At 31.1% G+C, this 12,143-nt stretch overlaps 1 pseudogene; it reads left to right on the forward strand.

The window, feature by feature from the left end:
- The first annotated feature begins 1,271 nt into the window (after nt 1-1,271).
- Nucleotides 1,272-11,161, forward strand: LOC127720751 (sodium- and chloride-dependent glycine transporter 2-like; annotated as a pseudogene).
- Nucleotides 11,162-12,143: the final 982 nt, after the last annotated feature.

A 12,143-nucleotide genomic window follows, 5' to 3' on the forward strand; every position in this document is an offset into this window, starting at 1 on the left:
GTAATCATAAGATTTAAAAACCTTAAAGATTACTCACATTACGCACAGGTAAATTTGCTCTTTCTGCTGGCTCTCCATTGTAAATAAAAATTAATGTCCCTCATAAGGGAGACAACTAAAAAAGGGATCTTTAAATACAGGGTCAATTACGGGAATTGGCAAGTAGCCTATTTACATGGGTATTTTATTTCATGATTTTACCAATGTCTGTGTTTAAGGCAATAGAACATTTGTACATTTAATCGTTAAGCATTTAATTTCCTGGTTCACCTATTCCAACAAAACCCAGAAAATTAATATCTAACAAATAAAAAGGAATCTACAGTAACAGTTGTCTTTTGTACAACTACAACAATCCAAATAGTTTAAATATGAAATGGATGTTATCTGTAAGATTAATATACCACCCCTATTCTAAGAACAATTTCTTTTTCAGTAAAACTGTAATAAACAAGGCTGATGATTTCTACCCAGACACAGGAAATCCACAATGGAAGTTAGCACTCTGTCTGCTGTTGTCATGGATTGTTGTTGTTCTCTGTTTAGTAAGGGGAATTAAGTCATCTGGAAAATTAAGTTTTATGATATATATGTATGCAAGTCAATGTCTAATAATATAGAGCACATTCATTTATATTTTGTGTGTTTAAGACAATATAATTTGATAGAGCACCTTTGAAATGGAAGTGTGTGTGATCTTATTTATATTTGTTTGATTAACCATAGTTTGCCTTGTAAATTTATACATCATATGTTTTGAAATGAATAGATTTTTAATCGGCAGTGATTTGCTCATTCCTAAGCTAACAAGATTTGTTTATTTTTGCCAGACAAACTATGTTTTACTTTACCAAGACAGATTGAGTAATTGTTCTGTTATTACCATTGATACTGTCAATATAGCCTTTGAAATTGTAACATTTGGAGATAAAAGTTCTGTTAGAAGCTATTGACGCATTTTCAAAGTTTGTGCAGGATGCCATTAAGTCCATTTTACAAATATTCAATTTGAATGCATTCCGTAAAGGGGGATTGTTTTCGATGAACTTAGGTGGCTTTTGATATAACTTAGCATTTTGACTTACTTGACTTAATCCACTTCGTCCCAAGGGGGACATAGGGCGACTACAGTTTCTCTCCATTTCTTCCTGTCCGTGGCTGTTCGTTTTGTTTCTTTCCAGGTCTTCCCAATTTTACTCAGCTCTGTTGTAAGTCCCCTGCGCCAGCATTTTAATATATGAATTTATTTGTAGGTTTTCAACCCATAAATCTTTTTTTATTTTTTGCTGGACTGGAACTTTTACTTTTTATCTTTTCAGGTTGTATATTTCACAGCCACATTCCCATATGTTATCTTGTTGATTTTGTTGATCCGAGGAGCTACACTAAATGGTGCTATTGATGGAGTAAAATATTTTTTGATACTTGAATGGTCCAAACTAGCAGATCTAAAGGTATATATATGAGTCATGATTATAAGATATACTTACAGAAATAGTGGTCATTATCATCATAGACAATTGTACTGAATTTTGTTTTAAATTCAATTCCCTGTGTTTATTAATTAGTTATAGTGTTTTTTTATACCATGGGTACCTAAAATTTGAGAAGTCCTATATTTGATTTGTAACTCTTTCAAGTTGGTACCTAACACTACAGGGAGATAACTCTGTAAAAATCAGCTGAGTGTTTTAATAATGTTGTATTATGTTAAGGAAATATTAGCTTCTCAATGATCAGAATTAGTTTTTGTCTAACTGCTATATATCCAATGAATTTTTTTAATCAAGGTGTTTGGTACCACCTTAAGATTAATTTGTAAATATTTTTAAATTAAAATTCACTTCTATGCTGGGGGCAATTTGTATTTCAGCTTGTGAGTTTAAATGATACCTTATGAGGGGAAACTAAGGAGGTTGATATTCCTGACTGCAGACTATTTACTATGAGATATATTGTTAAAAGTTCCTTTACCCATGTCTGTCTAGTACCACAATATGTTTTAGGGCCTTCCATTGCTTTAAAAGCCCTGAAAAAATTATAAAGGAAAAAGTTTTACTTTAATTTGAAGGACATATTTATTTTATCTTTAAAATTATGTATTACAACATATATATGTAAGATTCAGATCAACGTCCGTTCCTCAAATCGACGTCCAAAGCTGACGTCACAATAAAATAAGATTCCAAATCGGCGGCAAATTATATCCCCCTCTAACCGGGGTCCAATGTTTGGCTCCTCTAATCGACGTCCAAATGTAAGCTTCTCTAATCGCTGTCCGTTTTAATGGACCTATTGAAAGATGCAAACGCCGAGACATTTTTGGCCAACATGCCGTATTATATGGAAATATATTTAAAACAAATGAACAAAACTGCGGAAATGGGGACAAGCAAAGTTTATAACAGAATTGAAACGTGGATTGTCCAAGAAGAATAAATATAAAAAAAGTAGTAAAGACAGTTCTAGGTCAATATTTTTACAACCAAAACATAGGTTATGTGACAAATAAAATATATTTAAAAATCTTTTTTTTTTAAATGTATTACCAATGTTTACAGGTTGTGATATCAATTTTTATGTAATTTAAGAGCTTATTAAAATCAATGAGATGTGGTGAGATTGCTAATCGGACAACTAAACACCAGAGTTCAAATGAAGTGAATGTAAGCAATTATATAGCACTTTACCTTTATAGCTTGCTGTTCGGTGTGAGCCAAGGCTCCGTGTTTAAGACTGTATTTTGACCTATAATGTTTTTCTTTTATAAACTGGGACTTGAATGGAGAGTTGTCTTTTTGGCACTCATACCACATCTTCTTATATCTATACCGTACGTCCTTCAACAATGAATCATGGAATGATAAAGTCGGCAATTAAAGGTCACGACATGAAACATATAAAACAATTATTATAGAACTAAAAACTAACCTATAACAAAAAAAATTCTGAACAACAAATATGCAAGACATAATAAACCAACGACAACCACTAGACTACAGGCACATAAAATATTTGGCAGGGTTTAACATGTTTGTGAGCGCTTAAGCCTCCCCTAACCTGAAACAGTGGTGTAACATGTACAGCACAACATAAAAACATAATGCCAATTTATTTTGTATATTTTTCACTCCAGGTGTAAAACAAATGAATTTGTTGACAAAATTCTTACAGAGTCCAAATTATAATACTCTAACAGTTGGCATTTACTTCTTTATTTTGTCCATTGTTGAAGACTGAGTGTTGCCCTATATATATGTCGTTTTGTTTTCTTTGTCGTTGGGTTCTTATATAAGTATACACATATGCCATGTGTAAGTGCAGCAATTTCTTTTTTTATTATTCATTGATATTGAACATCGATAAGAGAAGACTACAATAAATCGGACATCGTTTTGGCAATACATGATGGCACATTGGACGTCGATTAGAGGATCAAACAATTGGACGTCGATTTGAGAATGTGACGTCCGAATTGGACGTCTATTTAAGGAAAGGATGTCCATTAGAGACCGGACGTCGATCTGAGTCTAACATATATATAATTTATTTATTATAGGTATGGGTTGCTGCAGCAGGACAGATGTTTTTCTCTCTCAGTGTATCGTTTGGTGGAATTATAATGTTTGGAAATTCAGCAACAATGTATATGGGTAAGATTAATTTTCCTTGACAGATAATTTAAGTCTTTATTTATATTTATATGATCAAATATGATGGGATGTAATGTAATTAACATGGTCAGTTATTTTTTGGTAATTATTTTTATTATAGTTAACTATTACCTTCTGTCTGTCTAATTTTGTTTCTGCACTCTTAACTCTAAAGCTTGCCTCATCCAATTTTAATGAAACTCATACACAGTGCTACAAACTAATGAAATTCATACGCAATGCTTACAGACAGTTTAAATTTGGGTAGTGATTCATTTACCGTTCTAGAAATAGATCCCTTTTAACTCAAAAATTGCAAAGCCTGAGCATGGCATTTGTGTGACAAATTCTTTTATTTCTAGCTTCATCTGTACGGCCTTTATAGTATGTTTTAATAGTCATGTTTTATTATTTAAACACTGGTTTATATTTATAGTGATGCCTTGTTAATCGCTGTAATGGATCTGGTTACCAGTATAATAGCAGGTTTTGTCATCTTTACAATATTTGGAGGATTAGCTAAGAAAACAGGACTTCAAGTCTCAGAAGTTTCCAGGGGAGGTAAGCAAGGATGTTTTCCATTTTTGATCAAACGTTACTTTTTAATACATTGTAGAGATTATGGAATAGATTTAGATGAAGAAATAGTTTGCCATAAATTACTTTGTAATTTTCTTGTAGCATGCCTTAGGTCTTTATTTGTAAAGCTATTTTAAAATTTAAATTCTAATATGACAACCTGTTATCGTCAACCAGTATAATCATAGTATATCTACTTTTAGCGCAAGCACATAACTACATAAAACTAGCTGTTCCGTGTTACGCCCAACTTAATTATACTACCAGGTATTCTCAAATTTTGACATTAAAACCCACAGATTATAGTCCAAGATTCAGATACCATTTAGTTATATCTATTCTAAAGCAAAATAAACATATCAGTCCATTTCAATTTATTTTTTTCGTGCTGAAATTTCATCAAAGAAAAATTTCATGAAATATTATCGTCTTTGCATGGCAATGAAACAAGGTGACATCATATGTATGTTTTCGTAATCAAAAAATCAAATGTAAACACTCAGTGTTTTAAAGCTTCTATACATCTCAGAATGCAATAAAATTACATTAGAAGAACATATGTAGGTGAAAAATACGATTTAAATTTTTTTGTTTTATAAAATTATATAATATTATTATATGGGGGTAAAATGGAACAGCCAAAACAGTATCTTGCATAAAGGGATATCACAGTTAACAAAATTACTGAATTTGTCCCATTAGAATCCAAATAATTCATGGCAGCCACAAATTTACAGCTGCCATGAATTATTTCTTAATTCATATTTTCCTTTAAGATTTTAATCAGAGATGATATTTGATATTGAATTTGATACCACTGAGACTATCAAAACAATTCAGAAATGATCCTCTGTTCAGAATCTGTTAAAACAAACAAAAAAATCTCTAGTAGAAAATACAATTCATTAATTATATTTTTTTCTGTGACAGGTTATGGATTAGCCTTTGTAGCCTACCCTGAGGCATTGTCTAACCTACCTCTACCTCAATTATGGTCTGTTTTGTTTTTCTTCATGTTGTTTACACTTGGACTTGACAGTGAGGTAAGACAGATAGTTGTACATTTTATTCAAAGGAAAAGGATTATCTCCCCTTTGCACCTATAAATCGTGTTTAATGGTAATATAAACTACAGGATTTCTTTTCTAATAAATTTTGTAAAAGACCAGGACTTTTTTCTAATTTTTGACTGGAAATAACCCATCTATTACATTAGTATGATAATTTCGTCTTATACTCTTAACAAAACTTGAATATTATTCCCAACATTTTTTTTTTAATTTGTGCAATGATAATAATACTGTGGATTCTTTTATTTTTTATGGATTGAGGAATAATTATATTGTTGTGGACTATTTCTATGCAAACCTATAGGCAAGTTTTATTTTATAAAGCATTGGTTCCCTATGAAATACCAACAAGTCCAGTTTGTAAGATAGTCATAGATTAGTATGAAACAGAATCAACTGTTACAGCCGATTCCATTGAGTGTGTAGGCAAAGGTAATATCTTTGGTTAGCTTGCTTGCTAGCTGAACCATGAAGTTATTATAAGGTAAGGTATACATACTACCCTCCTTTCAAAGTAGCTTAGTCCTACAGACAGATAATCTATCGGACTAGTCTACTCTTAAAAGGAGGATAGTTTACCTAACCTAGTCTTCACGGTTCAGCTAGCAAGCAAACTAACCAATACTATTACCTTAACTTACACACTCATTGAAATCGGCTGTAATTCTTTGAGTTTTGTGATATGTAATGCCTATTTTTATTTTGCAGTTTGCTTTATTGGAGACATTTTTGACATGTATACAGGATGAGTTCCCAAAACTTAGAAAATATAAGAGTCACATGTGTATTGGATTGGGAGTGATATGTTTCTTTATGGCTTTACCATGTATAACACCAGTAAGTATAAAAGTCATATGTGTATTGTTGAATTGTGTGTTTCTTGGCTTTGAGGTGTGTTATGCAAGTGAGTATTATAGTCGTGCTCATATGTATGTTTTGGTGCACATGGTGGGTTTCTTCTTGGCCTTGACATGTTACACCAGTAGCTTTAAAGTCTCATGTGTATTTTATTCTTCTTGAACAGTAATTATTTTATTTTCTGCTCTTTAACAAAATGTCTATTTTATCTAAATTGATATTAAATGTATCATTGAAAATTCTAAAAAAAATAGTTACAATATAAGGGAAATAACTCTGGTACTTTTTTATTTATACTATACAAAACAGACTCTACTTTTATAAGCAATTGTGAATAAAATAATGTAAAGAAGATTTAAACAAATTGTAACGAAATTGATATGGTTTTGAAGGACAATGCAAGATGTTTTTTACTGTGGCAAAGGGTAGAGGAGTACAAAATGTTTCTTGATAAAATTTAAAAAGATACAGAGAACACCAAAATGACAATGACTATTTTAGTTTAATAAGAATACTTAAATGGCTAAGAGTGCATATTATGAGGTAAAATAACAAAGAATTTGACAAAGTATAAAGTCTTTATAATATTTTTATATAGTTGTTAAAATATATTGAAGTATTTGTGCAGAGTTTTAGATATTAAGATATTGTTTAGTTCCAAAATTGGAGACTGATGCAAATTGACTTGAGATTATCTCTAAAGAAATTACCGTAGTCTAATTAGATGAAGTGGTTTGCATGCATTGAACTCCGTCTTGTTTGTAAATGATGTTTTATTATTTTTACAGACAGGAGATTATATAGTAGGATTGATGGACAGTTATGGCGCTGATTTCTCTGTATTGTGTGTAGCCACATGTGAATGTGTATCCGTACTATGAGTTTATGGTGAGTGATTTCTCTGTATTGTGTGTAGCCACTTGTGAATATGTATCTGTACTATGGGTGTACGGTAAGTGATTTCTCTGTATTGTGTGTAGCCACTTGTGAAAGTGTATTCGTACTATGGGTTTATGGTGAGTGATTTCTCTGTATTGTGTGTAGCTACTTGTGAATGTGTATCCGTACTATGGGTTTATGGTGAGTGATTTCTCTTTATTGTGTGTAGCCACTTGTGAATATGTATCTGTACTATGGGTTTATGGTAAGTGATTTCTCTGTATTGTGTGTAGCCACTTGTGAAAGTGTATCCGTAATATGGGTTTATGGTGAGTGATTTCTCTGTATTGTGTGTAGCCACTTGTGAAAGTGTATCCATACTATGGGTTTATGGTGAGTGATTTCTCTGTATTGTGTGTAGCCACTTGTGAAAGTGTATCCGTACTATGGGTTTATGGTGAGTGATTTCTCTGTATTGTGTGTAGCCACTTGTGAAAGTGTATCTGTACTATGGGTTTATGGTGAGTGAATTCTCTGTATTGTGTGTAGCCACTTGTGAAAGTGTATTCGTACTATGGGTTTATGGTGAGTGATTTCTCTGTATTGTGTGTAGCCACATGTGAATGTGTATCCTTACTATGGGTTTATGGTAAGTCAGTCGTATTTTCTGTGAACAAGGAAGTTAAAAGGGTTTTAAATGAAGATGAACATCATGTTTCTTTATGAACATATGAATGAACCATCAACTTTAAATCAACAAAAATATTCATGGCCAAATGAATTTAAGATGATTTTTTTTTTTAACAATTTTCATGATTTATCATAAATCAAGCACCTAAACATGAAGATCAAGAAATAAGATTTGGTATGAGTGCCAATGAGACAACTCTACATCCAAGTCACAATTTGTAAACCATTATAGGCCAAAGTACAGCCTTCAGCACAAAGTCTTGGCTCACACCGAACAGCAAGCTATAAATGAGCAGTGCAAAACCATTCAGACATGATTGTCTAGTCGAAGTAGGAATGTTCAGTCCATGGCACAATTTAGAGAATGCCATGCTGTTACACAACAACACACTTGATGTATACAAAGCTATCCGGTTCTAACTCAAAAATTCTTCCCTAACGTATATTATTTGTTTTAAAATTTCAGTTTGAGTTATCTGCCCTTTATTCTTATCAACCAACTTTTTCATCAGATACTTTAAATTAATTATTATTCATACCAAAAAAAATTGTTCTTTTTACTTTTTTTCACAGGAGTGACAAGATTTATAAAAGATATTGAATTTATGTTGGGTAAAACCACCGCACCAACAACATATTGGTTGTTTTGTTGGGTGTTAGCTTCACCACTTCTTATTGGGGTAAGTAATATACTGTTCAGAAATTATTGCGAGGACTGGGTGCGATTGCAATAATTACATGCATTATGACACCTGATGCATATATGTTTATGCAGATTAGACTTAAATTTCAAATTTTTATCCACTTTTAAAAAATCGCAATAATAAATGCATGCAAAAATTTATGAATATACAGAATTTCAGGTTTAATCATCTTTACTCTATGTATAAAACTTTTAGATATTTTTTTTAAATAATCTGTATATCAGGAAATATAAAAAAGATGTGGTATGATTGCCAATGAGACAACTCTTCACAAGAGACAAAAATGACACAGAAATTAACAACTATAAGTCACTGTACGACCTTCTACAATGAGCAAAGCCCATACCGCATAGTCGGCTATAAAAAGCCCCGAAAATAACAATGTAAAACAATTCAAAAATGTTTTTATGAGTATTTGAAATCTTTTCAAATATACTTTTCTTAACATTTTTATTCTTCCTATTTAATTGTATTGTGCATAGCTATAGGTAGTGCACAACAGAGATCAAAATGCTCATTTGTCTAAGGGCCTATATTGTGATAAAAATCAGCACAAAATTCCACAACATGCTGTGAACAGTACAAAATACCACAACAACCAACAACATCCTACTTCTCTGGAAAAAAAGAAAGGTTCAAGCAAAAGTAACAAAAACATATAGTTAACTATTACTCAATTAAACACCATGCATCTAGGAATAAAAGAAAAGAGGAGGTCTTATATAGTGTAAAATAATATTTTAAGACTATTCTATATTTCATTCATTACTTGTTTTCACTGCTCATACTGAATAAATTTTACAGATTTTTGACAATTTATGTTGTTGGGGAAAAGCTACATGGTCTGTTTGTATACTATGAGATTGACTATGTACCTAAATTAAAGTAATATTTTAACCATTGCTTATGTATCATGTTGACTTTACATTACAGGGTCTGTTTGCATACCGTCTAATCGAGTATGTACCACCTAAAGTAAAAGATGGAGTATTTTTCCCAGAATTTGCCCAGATTATTGGATGGTGTGTGACTGCTGTAGTGTTATGTCCTATACCTTTGTACTTTGTTTATAAATTCATCATCACTCCTGGGAAAGTCACTGAAGTGAGTATACACTGAAATATTCAATTATTTAATTAATTGTTTTTTGGCAGTGTTACTTTATAAATAGCACAATGTTGGATTTAAAAATTAAGAATTTTATTCAATGAAACATTGGGTACATGTGCTAAAGATTGCAATTGAATTTGCAAGGTAACTTAGTTGTATTTTGAAACAGGACAGAGACAGACCAAAAAGGTCTTCTTTGTGAGATTTGCTCACTGTGAAATGCATTATTGTTTTCAAAGAATTTATGGTTCAACTATCCATACAAAACTCATGAAAATTAGTACTCCATGAATTATAATTGATTAACAGTAATCTACATTTTTGATAACCACTGTAGATAACATTGCACCAAACATCAACTTAACCACATATTATTGCACCAAACATCAACTTGACCACATATTATTGCACCAAACATCAACTTGACCACATATTACACCAAACATCAACTGGACCACATATTATTGCACCAAACATAATTTTAACCACATATTATTGCACCCCAAACGTCAACTTGACCACAAATTATTGCACCAAACGTCAACTTGACCACATATTGTTGCACCAAACGTCAACTGGACCACATATCATTGCAGCAAACATCAACTTAAACACATATTATTGCACCCCAAACGTCAACTTGACCACATATTATTGCACCAAACATCAACTTAACCACATATTATTGCACCCCAAACGTCAACTTGACCACATATTATTGCACCAAACGTCAACATGACCACATATTATTGCACCAAACGTCAACATGACCACATATTGCACCAAACGTCAACTTGACCACATATTATTGCACTAACAAACGTCAACTTAACCCCATATTGCACCAAATGTCAACTTAACCACATATTATTGCACCAAACGTAAACTTGACCACATATTATTGCACCAAACATCAACTTAACCACATATTGCACCAAATGTCAACTTAACCACATATTATTGCACCAAATGTCAACTTAACCACATATTATTGCATCAAACATCAACTTAACCACATATTACTTATATTTACAGAGACTTAGAATAGTAACAACGCCAACAGCTGACTGGGGACCTAATACCAAGGAAAAATTATACAATGCTGACTCACAGTTAACAGACATTGGAAAAGCAGCTTACGCTTATGACAATCCAGCTTCACAATTATAAACTATAGCAATATTAGAATCATAAAGAATGTTTCTCTTTGAAGTATATTTCAAAATGAATTTATCACACATAGTTTCAGGGTACTTGTATAACAAAGAAATGCAGAGCTATTTTTAATTTTTACTCAATAGTGAAGAATTTTGTGCATATGACAGAAAACCATCACAAATATATTGTAAATAGGTTTTCTCCCTGACTTTTTTCAGTATTTTAATCAATTCCAACATAATTTTAGTGCTGAATTTTGAAATGTACATAGTTTTACATCTTTTTACTATATAAATGCAAGATTTATAAAATGTTTTTAAAGTGAATTTATGGATTCAGTTTGAAAAATTACATTTCTTTGATTCTATATGACATTATTTTTTAACTTAAAACTCCTTCATTTTTTATAAGTGATTTTTTTAAAAGGGATGAATTGAGAAATTTTATGATTTTAAATTTTGTTTTGTTGTTAAAGACTGCTTTTTTTCAAAGATGAATATTAAAGATAGAATTGTTATAAAACTAAATACAAAAATCTGCCTTTCTGAAAGTATAATGAAGTTATAAAGTAAAATAATGATTTTGCTAATATTTCAAATGTTGCATACAATAGATACCTCATTTGTGTTATTTATTTTTAGGAACCAATTCATTGAAATGTTGTAATTAAAGTTTTGTCTTCTCTTGATTGTACTTCAATACAGAATGAACTGTGTTTTCAATGCAGGTTAACTTTGCATCTCAAACTTTAGTTACACAAATTATTAATCATCCAGATTTACCTTAATTGAGAAATTTTAAATTTTGGAAGCAACAAAACAATATTTTCTTTTTTAGTTTGAATCATCAAAACGATTTTTTTACAAAATCAATGAAATTTATACCAGAAACAAGGGAGTATTTAATAATCATGTCTGCATTAGTTTGATATAAAGATGTTCACACTTTCATGACATTCCTTTAAATTATGACCTTTTTATATGTATATAATTTCCCTTCTACAATTTTATAGTTGTTAAACATATCAAACAAGATTTTTTTACAAATTATATATATCTACATTTGTACATATCATGTATATCATTTCATAACGAGGAAAGATCTATGTTTTGCTGATTAATACATATTAGGTCTGAATCTGTCTAGTTTTATTATATAGATTGGGCAACCGATTCGTGTGGTAATTTTCTTGTATCCGTGTTTCCAAATATTACATTAACTATTAACAGTAGATTGAAACTAAAATTCCTATTAGTCTATATATTTAACTTTGTTTGGTATGACTTTACATGTTACAAAATCATTCTTTTACTGATAACTGTCCATAGTAATTACACTAAACAAGTAACTTAAAAAAGATGTAACAAAGCAGAATTTAATTGATAAAGTATTTTATTTTTTACTTGAGACAGAAATTGTTGTATTTTTTAAACAGAAATATT

The sequence above is a fragment of the Mytilus californianus genome, unplaced genomic scaffold, assembly GCF_021869535.1.
Source record: "Mytilus californianus isolate M0D057914Y unplaced genomic scaffold, xbMytCali1.0.p SCAF_11, whole genome shotgun sequence".
Classification (NCBI taxonomy): Eukaryota; Metazoa; Mollusca; class Bivalvia; order Mytilida; family Mytilidae; genus Mytilus; species Mytilus californianus.